At 44.2% G+C, this 20,176-nt stretch overlaps 1 protein-coding gene across 3 annotated transcripts in view; it reads right to left on the reverse strand.

Annotated features, from left to right (window-relative positions):
- The window catches only part of csrnp3 (cysteine-serine-rich nuclear protein 3), a 33,974-nt gene extending 14,064 nt beyond the window's left edge, over nt 1-19,910 (reverse strand). For all 3 annotated transcript variants that reach the window (XM_049015423.1, XM_049015405.1, XM_049015415.1), the window contains exons 1-2: nt 19,628-19,910; nt 17,918-18,072 (exon numbers count right to left, since the gene is read on the reverse strand). The gene's annotated coding sequence lies outside the window, so the exon portion shown is untranslated. The remainder of the gene's footprint in view (nt 1-17,917; nt 18,073-19,627) is intronic.
- Nucleotides 19,911-20,176: the final 266 nt, after the last annotated feature.

The following is a 20,176-nucleotide window of genomic DNA, read 5'->3' on the forward strand; positions in this document are numbered from 1 at the left end:
CGCAGGAACAGCTTCCCCTGCCATCGATTTGAGCTTACAAAACAACGTTCTACCACAGCGCCGTGGTTTGGCTGACCGGAAGGCTGCCTCCACTGGGAGGAAACCGGCCTACAGCTGTGCTACTGCTGGCCTGGGTCACCGGGGGCCATTTATGGCAAACGCCACATTTCACTACACAGCATCAAGGTGGAGGCATGAGATAATATCTCAGGGGTGGGGAAGCTGATCCACGGAGAGCCGGTGCAGGTACAAGTTTTTGGGATGGCCTCTCAATCGGCCAATAACAGTGTGTCCCCAGGACTGGAGCTGAGGACCACTGTTTTATTATTGGCTGATTGAGAGGTCGTCCCAATAACCTGCACCAACGCCGGACCTCCTAAGATTAGGTTCCCCACTCCTGACCAATATATCTATCTATCCATCCATCCATTTATCCATCCATTTACACTCATCCTGTACAGGTAAGCACACAGAAGAGGGTTTGATGTTGGGGGGAGGGGGTACAACTTCATATACAATTACAATTTATATACAAAGATCTAATTATTGGGGGAGGACGAATTAGGCCAAATTAAATATTTGGTGGTACAATCCCCCCCCCCCAGGTCCATTACTATCCATCCATCCATCCATCATCTCCCGCTTGATCCGGAGTCGGGTCGCGGGGGCAGCAGCCTCAGCAGGGAGACCCAGACTTCCCTCTCCCCGGCCACTTCGTCTAGCTCCTCTGGGGGGACCCCGAGGCGTTCCCAGGCCAGCCGAGAGACATAGTCTCTCCAGCGTGTCCTGGGTCTTCCGCGGGGCCTCCTCCCAGTGGGACATGCCCGGAATACCTCCCCAGGGAGACGTCCCGGAGGCATCCTGATCAGATGCCCGAGCCACCTCATCTGGCTCCTCTCGATGCGGAGGAGCAGCGGCTCTACTCTGAGTCCCCTCCGAATGACTGAGCTCCTCACCCTATCTCTAAGGGAGAGCCCAGCCACCCTGCGGAGGAAACTCATTTCGGCCGCTTGTACCCGCGATCTCGTTCTTTCGGTCACTACCCAAAGCTCATGACCATAGGTGAGGGTAGGAACGTAGATCGACTGGTAAATCGAGAGCTTCGCCTTTTGGCTCAGCTCTCTCTTCACCATGACAGACCGATGCAGAGCCCGCATGACTGCTGACGCCGCACCGATCCGCCTGTCGATCTCCCGCTCCATCGTTCCCCCACTCGTGAACAAGATCCCGAGATACTTAAACTCCTCCACTTGGGGGAGGACCCCATCCCCAACCCGGAGAGAGCACTCTACCCTTTTCCGGCTGAGAACCATGGTCTCGGATTTGGAGGTGCTGATTCTCATCCCAGCCGCTTCGCACTCGGCTGCGAACTGCTCCAGTGAGAGCTGAAGGTCACGGCTCGATGAGGCCAACAGAACCACATCATCCGCAAAAAGCAGAGACCTAATCCTGAGGTCACCGAACCGGACGCCCTCAACGCCCTGGCTGCGCCTAGAAATTCTGTCCATAAAAACTATGAACAGAATCGGTGACAAAGGGCAGCCCTGACGGAGTCCAACCCTCACCGGAAACGAGTCCGACTTATTGCCGCCCATGCGGACCAAACTCTGGCACCGGTCATACAGGGACCGAACCGCCCTTAAAAGGGAGCCCGGTACCCCATACTCCCGGAGCACTCCCCACAGGACCCCACGAGGGACACGGTCGAATGCCTTTTCCAAGTCCACAAAGCACATGTAGACTGGTCGGGCAAACTCCCATGAACCCTCCAGAACCCTGCTGAGAGTATAGAGCTGGTCCACTGTTCCACGGCCAGGGCGAAAACCACACTGCTCCTCCTGAATCCGAGGTTCGACAATCCGGCGGACCCTCCTTTCCAGGACCCCCGAATAGACCTTACCAGGGAGGCTGAGGAGTGTGATCCCCCTGTAGTTGGAGCACACCCTCCGGTCCCCCTTCTTAAAGAGGGGGACCACCACCCCGGTCTGCCAGTCCAGAGGTACTGCCCCCGATGTCCACGCGATGCTGCAGATGCGTGTCAACCAGGACAGCCCCGCAGCATCCAGAGCCTTGAGGAACTCTGGGCGAATCTCGTCCACCCCCGGGGCCCGGCCACCGAGGAGCTTTTTGACCACCTCAGCGACCTCCACCCCCGAGATAGGCGAGTCCACCCCCAAGTCCCCACACTCTGCTTCCATATCGGAAGGCGTGTCGGTGGGATTGAGGAGGTCTTCGAAGTACTCCCCCCACCGACCCAAAACGTCCCGAGCTGAGGTCAGCAGCGCACCATCCCCACCATAAATAGTGTCGATGCTGCACCGCTTTCCCGCCCGGAGCCGCCGGATGGTGGACCAGAATCTCTTCGAAGCCGTCCGGAAGTCGTTCTCCATGGCCTCACCAAACTCCTCCCACACCCGAGTTTTTGCCTCAGCGACCGCCAAAGCCGCATTCCGCTTGGCCTGCCGGTAGCCGTCAGCTGCGTCTGGAGTCCCACAGGCCAGAAAGGCCCGATAAGACTCCTTCTTCAGCTTGACGGCATCCCTTACCACCGGTGTCCACCAGCGGGTTCGGGGATTACCGCCGCGACAGGCACCGACCACCTTGCGGCCGCAGCTCCGGTCAGCCGCCTCCACAATGGAGGCACGGAACATGGCCCATTCGGACTCAATGTCCCCCGCCTCCCCCGGGATATGGGAGAAGTTCTGCCGGAGGTAGGAGTTGAAACTCTCCCTGACAGGGGATTCCGCCAGACGTTCCCAGCAGACCCTCACTATACGCTTGGGCCTGCCAGGCCTGGCCGGCTTCCTCCCCCACCAGCGGAGCCAACCCACCACCAGGTAGTGATCGGTTGACAGCTCCGCCCCTCTCTTCACCCGAGTGTCCAAAACATGCGGCCGCAAGTCCGACGACACGACTACAAAGTCGATCATCGAACTGCGGCCTAGGGTGTCCTGGTGCCAAGTGCACATATGGACACCCTTATGCTTGAACATGGTGTTCATTATGGACAGTCCGTGACGAGCACAGAAGTCCAATAACAAAACACCGCTCGGGTTCAGATCGGGGGGGCCGTTCCTCCCAATCACGCCCCTCCAGGTCTCACTGTCGCTGCCCACGTGAGCATTGAAGTCCCCCAGCAGAACAAGGGAGTCCCCAGGAGGAGCGCTCTCCAACACCCCTTCCAAGGACTCCAAAAAGGGTGGGTATTCCGAACTGCTGTTTGGCGCATAAGCGCAAACAACAGTCAGGACCCGTCCCCCCACCCGAAGGCGGAGGGAGGCTACCCTCTCGTCCACTGCGGTAAACCCCAACGTACAGGCGCCCAGCCTGGGGGCAATAAGTATGCCCACGCCCGCTCGGCGCCTCTCCCCGCGGGCAACTCCAGAGTGGAAAAGGGTCCAACCCCCCTCAAGGAGACTGGTTCCAGAGCCCAAGCCGTGCGTCGAGGTGAGTCCGACTATATCTAGCCGGAACTTCACAACCTCGCGCACCAGCTCAGGCTCTTTCCCCATCAGAGAGGTGACATTCCATGTCCCTAGAGCCAGCTTCTGCAGCCGAGGATCGGACCGCCAAGGTCCCCGCCTTTGGCCGCCGCCCAGATCACCTCGCACCCGACCCCTATGGCCCCTCCCATGGGTGGTGAGCCCATTGGAGGGGGGACCCACGTGCCTTGTTCGGGCTGCGCCCGACCAGGCCCCATGGGTGTAGGCCTGGCCGCCAGGCGCTCGCCATCGAGCCCCACCCCCAGGCCTGGCTCCAGGGGGGGGCCCCGGTGACCCGCGTCCGGGCAAGGGAAACCGTGAATCCAAGATTTTCCTCATCATAAAGGGGTTTTTGAGCCGTACTTCGTCTGGTTCCTCACCCAGGACCTGTTTGCCTTGGGTGACCCTACCAGGGGCATAAAGCCCCCGACAACATAGCTCCTGGGATCATTGTAACATCATTACTATCTAAATGAAAATGGGAAGTATTTTTGACTGTTGTGATGGAATTGCATCATCACTCTATGCTAGAAACAAAGAGAAGCGTGTCTGCGATTCAACCCGCCAACCCTGAAGGCAGGAGGCGGCAGCGCATATACCCACTCAGTCACTGCTCTGCTACACACAAGAAAGATATGCGGTCTAGAAAAAAAAGTAATTAAAAAATGAAGAAAATATTTTTAAAAGGGTTTTGTTCAGTTGTAAATACTTCAGAGAAAGATTAGGACATTAACTTTTTTACTGTTTATTTTTACGTCTGATGGTCACTGACAAAAATCGGCAGGTTTAAACCGAACTGCCCCAAAGCGCAAAGCAGTTTCACTGATAACCTGAAAATTAAGGGCTTGAATCTGGCTAGACGCATCGTAATGGAGGTGGGGGTGACAAATGCATAATTACACACCTTTGAGCACAGCGCGATTTTCCTTAACACTGCACACGCACAGCCCGCAGGTTATTCAGCTGCGTCTCCGCTGCGGCGCGCCGTGCGCGACCCCGCTTCCCGGGTCGCTCCTTGTTTATTTTCATGCCTGCCTGAATCCCATTCCCCTTTCGATTTAATCTAGCCTTTCCCAGGGATGCTGACTGTAATGTAATGTTAAAAAAAAGCGCAATTTACATAAAGGAAGCCGGTCATCTCGGCGAAGCAGCGAAGCCCAAGGGGGTAGCGCACAATTCTAATGATCTATGGGCTGCTGGGTGCACCGTTACAGACCAGGGTAAATTGGATGAAACAAGACCGTATGCATTTTTCATTTCCTTTTTAGAGGGTGCAATAAAATAACCGTACATGCCTTTTACATGTAATGAATAATCTGATCCAGCTCAACTCATGGATTGACATGCTTTGCCATGGATTTTATATACAGTACAGGCCAAATGTTTGGACACACCTTCTCATTCAATGTGTTGTCTTTATTTTCATGACCATTGCACACTTGCTAAACATCTCTGGGAACTCCTTCAAGACTGTTGGAAAACCATTTCAGGTGACTACCTCTTGAAGCTCATCGGGAGAATGCCAAGAGTGTGTAAAGCAGTAATCAGAGCAAAGGGTGGCTATTTTGAAGAAACTAGAATATAAAACATGTTTTCAGTTATGTCACCTTTTTTTGTTAAGTACATAACTCCACATGTGCTCATTCATAGTTTTGATGCCTTCAGTGAGAATCTACCAATGGTCATGAAAATAAAGACAACACATTAAATGAGAAGGCCTGTACTGTGTTTATATATATATATATATATATATATATATATATATATATATATATATATATATATAATCACAATTAAGTCTAACACATGTAAATGAAATGACAAAATTGAATTTAAAGTTACGACAAGCTGTATATATTGGTCCCCACAATGTATGTCAAAATAACCTGAAATGGCAGCAAATGTCCTCACAATGTAATATATACATGTCACCCCCCCCCCACCCCCCCGCAACACACAAGTCTATATTCATACTCTATATGGACGAAAGTATTGGGACACCCATAACAATTAGAGGAGTCACATGAGTCACACCCATTGATGACATACCGGTGTATAATTAAGCAGCTATGAAGAAAAAAGAGGAAGTTGTGGGAGGCGTAAAGACAATTTCCCTACGGGGATCAATAAAGTATCGATTATATTATTATTATTAATCTGCAGCATCAAACAATGGCAGCAGAATGGGGGGGGGCAGGGGGGGGGGGGGGGGTCATACAGAAGAGGTTAGTCAGTCCAGCACCTTCATGGACACCATTGAAGACCTTTTCAACAAGTCAGGTCTCCACATTTCTGTCCTGCTAGACCTGCCCAAGTGAAGTGATTGTGAAGCAGAAACATCCGGGAGCAAGTTCAGCTGGACATGACACACGGTCACAAGAAGGGACCTGAACACCCAACATCGATACCCAACCTGAATGCAGCAGATCCCACCTGCAATGTCCCAACATCTAATGGAAAGTCTTCACATAAGAGTACAGGCTGTTACAGCAACTAAGGGTTAGTGACCTTCAAATTAATACCCTTCGATTCAGAGTAAGGCGTTGGACAGACTGGGATCCCAATGGGCTACATTCCGACAATGTAAGACATGCACAACACACACAAGTTAGTCTACCTATCTAAATGGGGATGTACATTCATTTCTATGGGAAAAACCCTAATCCCAGTCACGGCACACTTAACCCCTACCCAGCCCTAACCTTAGCCATAAGTAACCAACCAAAATACAAGACTTGGCACTTTTTTGATTGCATTCACAGATTTTTATTAAACTGAGGTTATCCAAATGGGGACCTGAAGAAGTGTCCCCACAAGTAAGGAGGTTTCAGATTTCACTGCATTATGGGGACATTTTGGTCCCCAAATGTGATCTATGCAAACCCCTCCCCCCCCACACACACACACACACACACACATACACACACACAGACCTGTTCTCATATCTTTGTGGGAACCATCCATTTAATTATATATGAAAAACCCATATCCCACCATTGACAACCTTAACCCCTCCCCAGCCTTAACCTTAGCCATAAGTAACCAAAAAAAGTAGTTTATTCATTGCAGTCACACATTTTTATAAAATTGTATTTCCCCTTGTGGGGATGGAAAAAAATGGTCTCCACAACATCAAAATAACAGGTCACATTGTGGGGACAATGTAATGAATGCCTAGACCAGACACACACACACACACACAGAGAGAGAGAGAGAGAGAGACAGAGACAGAGAGAGAGAGAGTGTACCAGCAAGTGTCAAAAGCCCAACTTTTTACAAAGACTATCTACGCCACCTTCTGCTATGCAAAATCCCCTGACAAACTAAACCCGCAATCTCAGTCGGCAAATCACTGACCTGGACGCATATAGGACGATATCTACAGGAAAACAGATATGTACGATTTTTATTGTGAGTATGACGAAAATCAACATAAGGAAGTTAACAATCACACCTAATTTTCTCATTGCTGTCACACTGTAAACACTGCTTTTTAAATATAAACACTGCCTGCTTTATATTCGGTGTGAGACGGCAGGCTGATTTCTCCACTGTCTATAAACTACAGTCATGCACAACTTAATCCCAAAGCCAGAATTCCTCACAAAGACTGTAATATTACCAAACTGCTTTGGATGGCCCATATTTTTGTCTACCTTACTGCCCCTCCTCTTTTTTCCAGCAGAATATCAAATTAACTGAGGTTGTGAAAGAAGCCATGAAATATATATGTGCTTCAGAATTAATCAATTTTAATTTGTCTGGCTGGGTTCTGCATAGTTATATTGAGGTCATATGCAAAGCAGATCCTCATTCCAGAGCTTCACAGTCGACATTCGTCTTTTCTGCTGGAAGCAGACAAAATAAAATGGATGAAGACACACCACTGAGCCGGTGCAGCTGATTTTGTGTTTCGTTTCATCAGGACACATCAGGAAAATATCTTGACATCATTCCCGTTTCATTGCACATGTCAGAATAGGGCTATCACTCCATCAGAGGAAGAGCTTGTGCTGGTTGCAACTCTGAAAAAAATAGTTATTATTATTATAATGCTAGATACAACATCTCAAACAAGGAAATGAACGATTGTTTTGACCTTCTGCAAGAAAGTACTTATAGCCAATGAGTTGATGTTTTGAACATGGACTGAACAAAATTCATACTGTTTGATGCATTCATGCAGTATCCGAACACTGGCTTGGCTGCAAATGAATTGCAGCAACATATTTGGAAAATATGCAGCAACTGTGTTGCATGTGTTCCAGATTTGAAAGGCAGTGGACTGGTCTAATGTCAATGGAAACACTGGAATGAGGGCCATATTGAATCATTGTTTTCAGTCTTTTTTTTTTTATCTCATTCTCCACTGCCATTGTTGTTACTTGTCTGTGTTAAGAATTTTTTGGATATCATTTTTGGCCAAAATGTGCAACTCCCCAGTGATTTCATGAAGACACTCCCATTTTGGTAACGGAAGAGATGCATCAGGTTTAACTCAGATTCTTTTCCTGTTTGAGGTATGAACTTTGACTATATCCTTTGCAAGGTGGAGGACAATCAGAGTGTTGCTTGTACAGTAAGTGATGAGATTGGTACAGGAGGAATAGCTGGATGTTCCTGGACACTAACTTACATCCGGAGTGGAATACATCAACTGTGTTTAACTGACGCCTATCACTCCCATCCCTTAAAAATAGACGCTTCCCCATATCCTGTCCTGCGTAGTTCCGTCTGGAGTCAATTCTCTGTTCTGACAGCTTCGCACGGGGCCCTGGAATCCTCTGCTTCAGCTGGATTTAATTAAGGCTGCAAACCCCCACCCCATTTACCCCTTCCCGGCTCCCGGCCTCCCTCACAGCAGCGGGATCCAGATGGGTCAATCTAACAGTTAATTTATCTCCTCTTGAGTTAATAGCCGAATAAACCGAATTTAAAGCAACCACAAACATGAATTACTTCATAAAAAAATAGCTGTCCATATGTTTGTCTTTAGAATAAAACTATAGTTGCAGAGAAATCGAGGTCCATTATCTTAGATTTGTATTTTTTCCATACGATTCCAATACACAGTACTTTTGTATTCAAAAGCTATTGAATATCTACTTTGGTTTGGGGTTCTATAAAAAAATGGCTATTTTTTGACCCACTTACCCATATTTATTTGTATAGCTTAACATACAACTCTTCATGGCAGACTGAGTAAAGGACCCAGAATAACAGGACTGGCCAAAACATAACAGCAGACATCTGCTGACAGACCCCCTTCCAGTCTGTACGTGATAAGACACTTCTAGGTGCTGGGGGGAGTGCTGTCTATCCACAGGGTCTCCTGTCACCCTGCTGGGCACCAGCCCCTCCGGACCCAGCTGGGGGGTCCGCCGGGAACAACTCGACGCCAAACTCTGGAGTGTTTACCGTTACGTAACAGAACCTCCGGAGGGCCCGGGCGGCTCTGATGGTGCCCTCAAAGGAGAGAAGCAGTCATTTGACGACTGACAGTCTGTCCGAACCGCTGGGCACATACAGAAATAGCAGAAGGGCTGACCAAGTGAGTGGCGTGGGACCTGATGAGCTGATCGTCATGTTTATAGCCCTGAAAATGATAAAAATATATGCCACAAGGGCGGCGATACTTTGTCTTTTCCAGACGACCAACTCAACTCCTCAGTGTGCCAACAATAACATCCATTGAAGGCTACCGAAAATAAATGCTTTAATTTTAATAGTATTCTATGCTGCAACAGTTGACAGCTGTGTATGGTTGCCCATATTACAACAGTATTTTATTATATGCTTTCGGGATATACTCTAAATTCCAAGTATAATACGGGTTTTAATTTGAAAAATTGCAATATTTATTAATAATGTAGTCCGTAAACAGGGTAATAGGTTCAATTTCAAGGCGCCATTTTAAATAGCAAATAATAAACTTGAAAGACCAACACTATCTTAATGAGACACTGTCCACAGCACACAGCTTTTTCTAAAAAAAAATCAGTTTCATCTGTATTAAAGCCATTGATGATGTGGAAAATGCACCCATGTATTTATAAAGTGAGATATTTGGTTGATGCCTATTGGGGGGGGAGAGGTAATGCACATTTCAAACTAATTTAATAAAAAAAAACATCTTAATAGTAATAGCACTATAATAATAATAATAATAATAATAAATAACAATTGTTAAAAAGGTCAATAGTCTTATTTATTCTTTTTCCTTTATTTATTTGGTCGGCAGTTTTTATCCAAAGCTACACAGAATGAAAGAGCAGGGTCAGGCAGTCTTCGAGCAACTGGGTTAAGGACCTTGCTTAAAGCACAAAGGTGACATCACTCCAAAATCATTTTCTCAACAACGGGATTTGAACCAGCAACCTTCCGATCACAGGCACAGAATCAGAACCCACGCAGCCCACACACATTTATGAAATGTGGTACAAGAGGTGGGTAAATCTGGCCATGATCTACACAAAGCACTAATTACTGGTGTCTACGTCCAAATACTGACAAGACAGACATTTGTATCACTGAGCAATAAACTAACGGTCTACATGTGACTCTTAGAAGTGCAGCTACCTCCCTAATCAAGCTTCCAATGTGAGGAGTTCATACAGACGATTGTTTGTCTTGTATTGATCTTTTGCAGAAGCCATACGTGCAAAGCAGGACCACCTTTAATAAAGAAGATTAATAGTACATCAAAATACGCTGAACATAGGCATTTTTAATTTTGTTAAGAACGTTGTCAGGAGTCTTCCATGAAATTAAAGAAATGCTGCTTCAAAAATATTCTCTGACTTTAAGCGATTACGTGGGCTGATGGAAATTTGACTTAATAATTTACTGCGCATGATGACACAAAAATAGGTCTACGTCTGTCTTAAAATGCACTTCATGTGGAAGCCAGAACATGGCCCTTATTTCTGCATGACGGGACAAACTGGCCCGGATTTACAGAGGGTGCCTCATTCCGAATGGGGAGCTCGGTTCGTTAAAAGCTTCATATGCAAAATGCAGATAGACGTTTGGCATTTACAGCCTGAAAGTGCACGGTTGAAGGCCTGTGTCTCAGCAGGAAACCAGGTGGAAGAGGCCGATCTCATAACATCTACAGATAATGCTGGAAGATATGTAGTGCGAAGAGAACACAGGTCAGATGTATTCAGGATCCATTGTCTGTATTGTCGAGGCTGATGTGCTGTTAAATTATACATGAAAGAACCAATTTGTATATTGTCTTGGCAGGTCAAGGGTTAGCTTCCCTCTGGGTTCCCTATTATCAAAGGTAGGTATTTAATTAAATGTTTCATGCGACAGTTTCCATTTCGTTGCTTCTAGATGCAAAATAATAATATAAGGTTCCGGAACGTGTAAATAAATATTGACAAGATGTTTTCACCATGCACATTTCATGAAGGTTCATGAATATTTCAGCACTCAAATCTTAGAATACAGCTTTAAAAATTCTTTTACGCTGATATTTTGTTATATTGTGATTCGTGCTGCAAGGAAAAATATGCGGCAAATAATATCCCTGTGAAAGCCAGTTGGAAATAATCTTTCACCTAATCATAAAGAAATACAAATGAGGAATAAAGTTAGCATTTGCATGGCATAATAATGACTTCACAGTTACCCGGTTTGCTGTGTGATTCAGTTTAGCGTCACCGTGTCATGAAATAGATTTCAAATGGGGAGGGGTAGCTGTAGCTCAGAATTCACCCCTCAGCTGGAATTTGGATAATTCCCAGGATTTTGGAAATATCAGCCTCTGTCTAATTGCTTTGTTAACCCCAAGTGTAAATGAGCAGAGATGCAAATAAACAAACAAACAAACAAATAGGAAATGAATGCAGACAAAATGGACATCAGCCTCGTTTGATATCCACCGGAGGTTGAGGGAAAGTCCACAAATGATACGCAAAGGAAATACGATTCACACACAAAAGGAGCCACTTCAGAGAATGGTACATGCTAGCCGATTTATGCAAATGAGGCCTCACCCCCATCAGATCGTTTGGCGACTCACGGCTACCCTGGGCTATAGACATTTTCAGGCACACACTGGGTTGGGGGGGGCAGGTCTGTGTCCTGCTCAGTACTCTGCACACGGACGAGCCTGCTGCAGTGAGGACGGGCCGTATCGATCCCATACCCTCCTTTCACCACCACCCCCCCCATCTTCCTCCACCAAATAACTGAAAAACACGCTTTCACATTTGAGGCCGGCACAAATGCCAGACTGGTAAGGACTGGACAGAGGGAAACTACCCATGGGGGCCACATAGTAGACAGCACACAGAACTCGGTGATTGCAGTAACCTGGGCGTCGGACTGAACTACTGTCAGACTAAACTCCACAGGAAGGCCATCTTACCATGAGTAGTCATGTGCTGTGGAATATGGCAGGAAAACCTGTATAAAATGCACATGATATACGGTGACTGACAGTTTAAATCGCTGAAATGGTTTATTTTTAACCACTGATACAAAGACAGAGCTATACCTGAAACATGCCATTTATGATAAAATGCTAAGTATACTTGTTACGACAAGATAGATGGATGGATGGATCAAGGGTGGAAAACCTGTTCCATGGAGGTCCGGCGTTGGTGCGGGTTTTTGGGACGACCTCTCAATCAGCCAATAATAAAACTGGTCCTCAGCTCCAGTCCTGGGGACCCACCGTTATTGGCCGATTGAGAGGGCATCCCAAAAACTTGCACCTGCACCGGCTCTCCGTGGATCAGCTTCCCCGCCCCTGAGATATTATCTCATGCCTCCACTTTGATGCTGTGTAGTGAAATCTGGCGTTTGCCATAAACGGCCCCCGGTAGCTTGGCCCAGCAGTATAGCTCAGCTGTAGGCTGGTTTCCTCCCAAAGTAGTGACCCTCCCGCTCAGCTGAACCGTACCGTCACATAGCTAGAGTCTTGTGTTTCTTTACGTTTACAAAATCATTCTTCCTGTTCAAGTGTTTTTTTTTATACTGATCTTAAGTCTATACTCAACTGCGTCAAAGCAAATGCTATAGCGTAATTCGTAAGATACAGAAATACCTACTTTGAGAAGGAATCTCTTTGTAAAACTGCCGACTTCACCTTTGTTCTAACACAATAAAACTGGAGAGCACAGCCAGAGCCTCTCAGACCAACTTTACATAATGCTTACACACATAAAGTAAGTCCGCTCCGGCACACAGGAGCATCTTATTCACACACAACCAACTAGTCAGAACACTAAAACATCCAGTTAGCCAAGTCGAATGGGAGGGAAATCCAAGTGGAGAGCGGATGCGGGACTGGGACTCGAGCCGACGTGTTTGCCGTCCATGGGTTAGGGTCAAGTCAGGCTGAGGGAGGTGGAGGATATACATTTAGTGCCGCAGGGCCCCCACAAAGAAAAGGTGACTCAACATCCACTGCTGTGTTTTGGCCTCAGGTTCCCAAAGACTGGCTCATGATCTGGGTTTCCCATACAACAAACTCCATAAAATACGCAAACCAGGGATGGAACTGGACTGGCCATCTGGCGTACTGGGGTGTTTTCCTGCTGGGCTGATGGGTATGAGGGCCAGCAAAATTTACTGTGGCGGACACCAAAGTCCAGGGATATTTCCCTTCCAGGTCTTGCTCAGACTAGAGGTGACCACATACCGAAGTCACTCTCTATGTACAATCTAGCATGAACCATTTTCCTAGGGAACATGCATATATATAATATACATTAAAAATGCCACTAAGCTTTATTACTACATTTCTGTCAAACTATGTGCCCAAGTCTTGATACATAGTAAATTTGAATATAACCATTAACATAGTACCATGAACACATAAAGGCATTTTTTTTTCCTCATTGGAAATTCATTCATTATTTTACAGTAAATTAAACTCTTTCTACTATACGACTTTGTTACAAAAAACACTCTAGTGTCATTGCTTTTACGGTGTCCTCAGGCATGCAACTGTGTTCCCTCAGGGACATGCTGCCAAAGAGTTTACCCAGATTTAATCATGGCCAAATACCTCACTGTTCCCTGAATATCCCCTACAAGACTCTGTTATCTGGTGCTTAAAAGACAGTTATTAATGGTGTATATATATATATATATATATATATATATATATATATATATATACATATATACACACACATATATACATATATATACATACATACATACATACATACATATATATATATATACATATATATATACATACATACATATACATATACATATATACATATATATATATATACACACATAATGCAAGTCTACTGTCACGCAAGCAGAAAGAAACCTGGAAAACTGAGATACATACCAATCAACATGAATTAACAAAACTAATGAAAACCTCGCAATACGCAGCTCTTCAGATTAAGCATAATTTTCATTCCACTGAACGACACCTTTTCTCAGTAAAACGGACTTGTATAATTTTCATAGTAATTTTCAACTAATTATATAATCATTTCAATTCTGATAAAAATGCTCCTTGATAAAAATATATTAAATCACAGTAGCTAGCTCACCAAACACTTTTATGCTGGTTGCCATAGCGATGATGGGCACAGAACACTGTGCCACTGGACAATAAGATTTGTGGGGAATATATCCTTTGTAAAATATCTGCCTGGGTTTTTTTTTTTTTATGAAATTTAAGGTTATAAATGTTCTACTCTCATCATGTAATGAGTAACAATCACCCATTCACGGTTAATTTGTTGCCCTCACAATAATAAGGCAAATTTAAAAATACTGTCTACCATTTTTATTAATAAATTATGACTAGTTAGTCATCGGGGGCAGCATGGTGGTGCAGAGGTTAGTACTGTTGCCTCACACCTCTGGGACCCAGGTTCGAGTCTCCGCCTGGGTCACATGTGTGTGGAGTTTGCATGTTCTCCCCATGTCGTTGTGGGGTTTCCTCCGGGTACTCCGGTTTCCCCCCACAGCCCAAAGACATGCTGAGGCTAATTGGAGTTGCTAAATTGCACATACAGGTGTGTATGTATGAGTGAATGGTGTGTGAGTGTGCCCTGTGATGGGCTGGCCCCCCATCCTAGGTTGTTCCCGGCCTCGTGCCCATTGCTTCCGGGATAGGCTCCGGACCCCCCGCGACCCAGTAGGATAAGCGGTTTGGAAAATGGACGGATGGATGGATGGAAATTTAGTCATCATTGTAGAGGGCTGTGCTTCAAAGAAATGAAGATTTGTCACCTTACAATCTAAAATGTGAAACACAAACATCTTTAAATGCCGAGAGTTGTACATCAGCTTTGTTCCGGGCAGTCATACGCATGGAAAGTCCAGTCACTAGACAGTTGTAAAGAAGTATTGCACACATGGACACATTATCCGTGCATCTGATAATAAACTATGATCAAATGATAAACATAGTCTGCTGTTAAACAGTCTTATCAAGTCTGACAAATATATGAAGCAAGTAAGAAGAGAGGTATGCTGTCAGAGGCCAACTGTAAATTATCAGCAGAGATAACAAACGTAGACAGACCACTTCACCACCAAATTAATCTTGCAATTTATGTATAACACTAAGACAGTCAGATATAACTAATTATAAAAATGAAAAGCATTTACTTGGCTTGCCTATAAAATATAGGCCTTTATGAAAATGTAATGCCCTTAAATCTTATTTATCTTTGTGTAACAGAATTTGCTAAAGCCAATTTACTTTAACACCAATAGGCCTATGTGGAGTGCATATTTGGGAAAAATTAAACATTAAAATAGGCTCCAGTTAAAATAAACTGAATAGAACAAAGATATCCAGGGTGCTTTATTAATTCGTGTCAACTCCAACATTTTTTGTAGAAAGAATAACAACATTTGAAGCAATCTAATCTCATCCTGTGTGACGCATGGGCTCCATAAAATACATTAAATTAGCGCCAAAGCTTCCTGAAGGTTCAGTAGCGAATATTACTGCTGTGTTTCAAAAACACAGATAGTTTAATGGAATGCAAAATGTTTCATTTTCATTAAAAATGAGAGTGCAAGCAATGCCATAAAGGGTCTCTAAGATATTTAAGCCGTTTTATAATGATGAATTTAGGCCCATTGTAATTAAATTCCATGTAGCTGATTGATCATTAAATATCATATTTGTTATTTGTAATAATGTGACTAAATGTAAAAATTATAACCAGGTATGTAAGGCTCTGAGCTTAATAAGGAACACTTAATTTCCGTCACATTTAATTTGTGTTTTAAATATGGTTCTTTTTTTAAAGCTGCTGTTCCGTACAGTTTCCATACACACGGAGGCTTTGAATCACTAATGACAAAAGGGGGGAACGTGAGACCCTTAGGATGGAACCGTAATAAGCTGGAGACGGAGAGAACATTCCTAACAGCCGCCATGGCAACCTGCCACGAGAAAGAGAGGCCAGGAGCACGACCCTGAAAGCGCAGCTTTGCTACAGACTCATTATAATGAGCGAAGGAGAGCAGGCGCGACTCCATTTAAATAAGTCAAATGACGCAGGGCGACTTTTCGGATCTGCTTTCGTCTGTGAGCTTTGTTTACTGCGTATCATTCAAAGCTGCAGACGGTTTATAGTAACTGTTCTCCGTATCCACCAAAAAAATAAGAACAGACGGTCATATTCCAGTTTCATAATTTCCATACAATTTTAGTTCAATAAAATCTGCTCACACACAAGAAATTGTAAATGTCCTTCCTAAAGACCTTGCTTAAACCCCATATTTCACCAAAAGGTAAACCTAACCATTTTCGCTCCCCCTAAGTTGCAAAAAAGTAATTGCTTTGGTGTTTGTCTACTTCTATAGATGACAGATCAGTGTCACCTTCAGATAAAGCGAGCTCCATGTCACATGATTTCATTCACTATTCAGATTGGAAGATGGGGAGGGGCGGGGGGGGGGGGGGGGTGCAGGAGCTAGATGCTGACCCATCTAATTGTGTTTTACAGCTGTTTATGAATGTCGTATTGGGTCAGGCTTGTGACCAGCCTTGGCCGCCATACTCTCCTATATAAAAGAAGTTCAAACTGATTTAACCCTGTAATGGAAAAATGCAATGATCTGACGCAAGCTGATTTAGCTCTGCAACGTATAATGCGACAGCACAGCAATACAGAGGCCACACAAATATCCCCCGGCTATACTCTAAAACAGTCGGCCAAACAAGACACCTCCTTGGCTAGTCATTAATAGCCCTTAACCTATATTCTGCTCCTTAAAATGCTCTTTGAAGTTATGGATTTATTTAGGCTATGGAAATGGGTTTGATCCATCAGTGCTACAGGCAAAGGGAAACTTGTGCATGCTTTTATCCATTTCATTCGGACTAATTACACTTAATTCCTTTGGGAGTGGCTTGCTGGTGGATGGAAGGAACCCGGCAGGGAATAACGTCCACGCATGCAGAACCGAGGGAGACGAAAAATGAATTCATTAAAGAACCCCGGTCTCTCTGCCGAGCTGTGGATCTCTCAGCCTCCCAGTGTTTTTGTGTGGAAGAGGAGGGAGCAGAACAAAGCAGTCGACCCCCCCTCCACCAACCCCCTGACAATGGGAATGAGCCGAGGATGTGCCGAGAGAGAGAGAGAGAGAGAGAGGTATGAAAAAAAAACTGCCGTATTTAAACCCCTGTGTTGCCGGTTCCCTTGCAAATACAAAACCCATCAAGTTACGGCTCTTCCAAATTCACAACTCTCAATAGCAATAGTCTTTTGTCCACTTTTGAGGAATAAAAATTACAACTCCTACAGTGAATGCGGCACAATCGCTTACAACGGGAGTTAACTCATGGGGGGGCTTTCGGTTAAATTAGCTACATATGAAAGTGTAAAGACAAAAAGCTACTCAGTCTCAATCTCATGAGATGATATTGTTTCTGTGTGAGAAGGCATTTTCAGCGAATTAAAAAAATCTCAGTGGCAGTTCATAATAAATGGAGACACAGTCAGGAAATAATGCAATAAATCATCATTAGACATGCAACTCATATATAAATAGTACAATTACATACACAGAGCAAATGTGCAAATAAATGATATAATCAATACAGCACATATGGACATTTGTAAGAAGGAAAAACAGATTATCCACCTGTCATGTGTTTTTATGTCGTTCTAATTGTTGTTCATTTCAATAAGTGTCACAAGTGTCCTGAACATGCAATCTAACATTTTTATAGTGACTGATTTCCCACATAGTTCAAGAAGGCGGATTAAAAAAAAAAAACATCGCAACATCTGTGCAAGTTTTCAACAAAACCTGGCATTCTTAAATTCAGCATGCTAGACCTTGTTATGATAAGATTTATTATACTGCCCTGTAGTAATATAAGTGGTTATTATAATTATTATTACTGATTTTGTTATTAGGTCCCACTATCTACAACAAAACAGTAATAACTGTAGATCACATATTTCTCTTACCTCAGACAGACAAAGGTGAAGTTATGATTAGCTGAAGTGCGAAGATCATTTGAGAAAATGGAATGAGACGAAGGTTTCAGCCTTTTGCCATGGGTGAGCTAACATCAGCGGACTTGCGGTGGGACGCAGGATGTCGGCAGAGTTTGTCATTAAATCTGAAACAGAAGGCCAGGCTGAATGAATACACTCTTGATATCTGTCCAGTCAGGCCTCCCAAAGACACTGTGTATCCTATACCGTTTATCTCAAAGTACAGTGTTTGAAAACCATTACCTGCAAGCAAAAGGTTTCTCATCCCTGGATATGACATCGTTTGGCTTGAATGACCTGCTATGCCGATATAGACCAGCAGTTTAAATAGGTAAAAAGAACATTTTTACTGGTATTTATTTTGCTATACTCGGCAGTTCAAACAAATTTCATAATTATACAGCCTAAATAATATACATGAATCTTTCAGGAGTAAGAACACTTCGGTAGTCATATGAAATGTTTGCTCATTTTCTGAAGATGCAGGATCTTTGGTAATTATAGGCTACTAAAGTAATGATCAATAGACTATAACTGGCAGCATTGATGTTACTGGGAGATCTGGTGAAACTAACTGGAAGTAGAGTTCTATGGCTCACCGCCCCCTGTCCACCGCCAGCCCCTATTAAGAGATGAGTAATTGGCTCCCAGGGGATTCTGGGAAGGACCCCGACACAGCTGCATGTTCTCAGGGAACGTTTTGATAGGAGTCTTCCTTTCCAGGCGCTGTGCTTGGGTGGCTTTTAACGCAGGGTAAACTTTACCAATGGGGGGGAGGGGGGGGATAAGCGGCCAAGAAAAGCAGAAGTATGCGGCATGTACGATTTCCTAACCGGATTTTAAACTACTAATTTATTTATATTTATGTATTTGCACAATCCCACAGTGATACAGGTTACATATATGAAAATAGAGAGTTGCTTTAAAACTTAGTAGCAGTAATGACAGTGACAGCATAATAATAATAATAATAATTATTATTATTATTATTGTTATTATTATTAGCGTTATTACTCATACTACTACTCCTACTACTAATAATAATTTTTTTCCTGTCACATTCACCTAGCATTTGGTAGGGTGATACGTGAAATTATATTCACGCGTACATTTCCTGTAATATGCCTATGCAATTTTAAATATTTCCACATTTATCTAATTATCACGGCACTTTTCACCTGCTCGCACAAACGTACCCAAACTAACAATCATGAGATCACTCATGTAATTTTTTTTATAGAAATGTCGGTTGAAAAATAAAGTGTTAACAAAACATATTTAGATAAACCGTCAGCTATATATATATATTTCAACTACAGTGAGCAAAACGCGTTTAGCATCTAAGCTTAATTTTGTTCAGTTTCATTATGCAAAATTGCATGCAGCTATCGGAATAAGCATCACTATCGAAGATGCACAAAACGCGACAACTTCATAGTAAATACCGCATCGCATGTAAGCCCGCACACATCTATGTTGCGTCGTCATCCTTTCATTTATCAATAAAATTCACATTTGCACCACATAGGTCGCTCTCCTCAGGTAGTGGCATTGTGCAGCGCCTATTGTTGTGAAGGTGCGTGTTAAAAACACACTCGTAATTTATTGTGCGGAAAAAAGAAAACCACAAACGAGATGCCATAAAAATCTACACAATAAATAAAACAATAACTAACTTACCATTCATGTTGTCAGATCATCGCGTTTGTCTAGCAAGCCAGCTAATTGACTTGCACGTACATAACGCACAGCTCCTTTTAACTGATACTAGTTTCTTCAAGGGGAATAAATGCTTCAGTTGCGTATCGGATTTTAAACGCAGGGCTTTGGTAATTTACGGCAGTTGTAAGCTACCCAGCGGCAGCGGCAGCCGCATCCAGACTCTTTGCGCAGGGAACGAGGGAACTCTTCCGGCAGCCAGTGGAAACAATGGTGCAGGATCAGGCTGACAGAGTTACACCAGCAACGTGACTTCGCTTAGCCAATCGCTCCCAGATGGATTAAAATCTGACGCTGTCAAGGACAGCATGAGGATCCGCAGAAAGCGGCGCTGCACTGAGGAGGCAGATTCCAGGCACCACAGTCTGGAATTACATTTGAGGTTTTGTCTGTAGCTTACATGAGTCAGATGGAGTAACACTGGGATGTACAAAACAAAGAGTATTTAAAAAATCATGTTCTTTTCCGTATTGGCAAATGTAATATTCAATCAATCAATAAACCAATCAA

Source organism: Brienomyrus brachyistius, chromosome 1 (assembly GCF_023856365.1).
Source record: "Brienomyrus brachyistius isolate T26 chromosome 1, BBRACH_0.4, whole genome shotgun sequence".
Classification (NCBI taxonomy): domain Eukaryota; kingdom Metazoa; phylum Chordata; class Actinopteri; order Osteoglossiformes; family Mormyridae; genus Brienomyrus; species Brienomyrus brachyistius.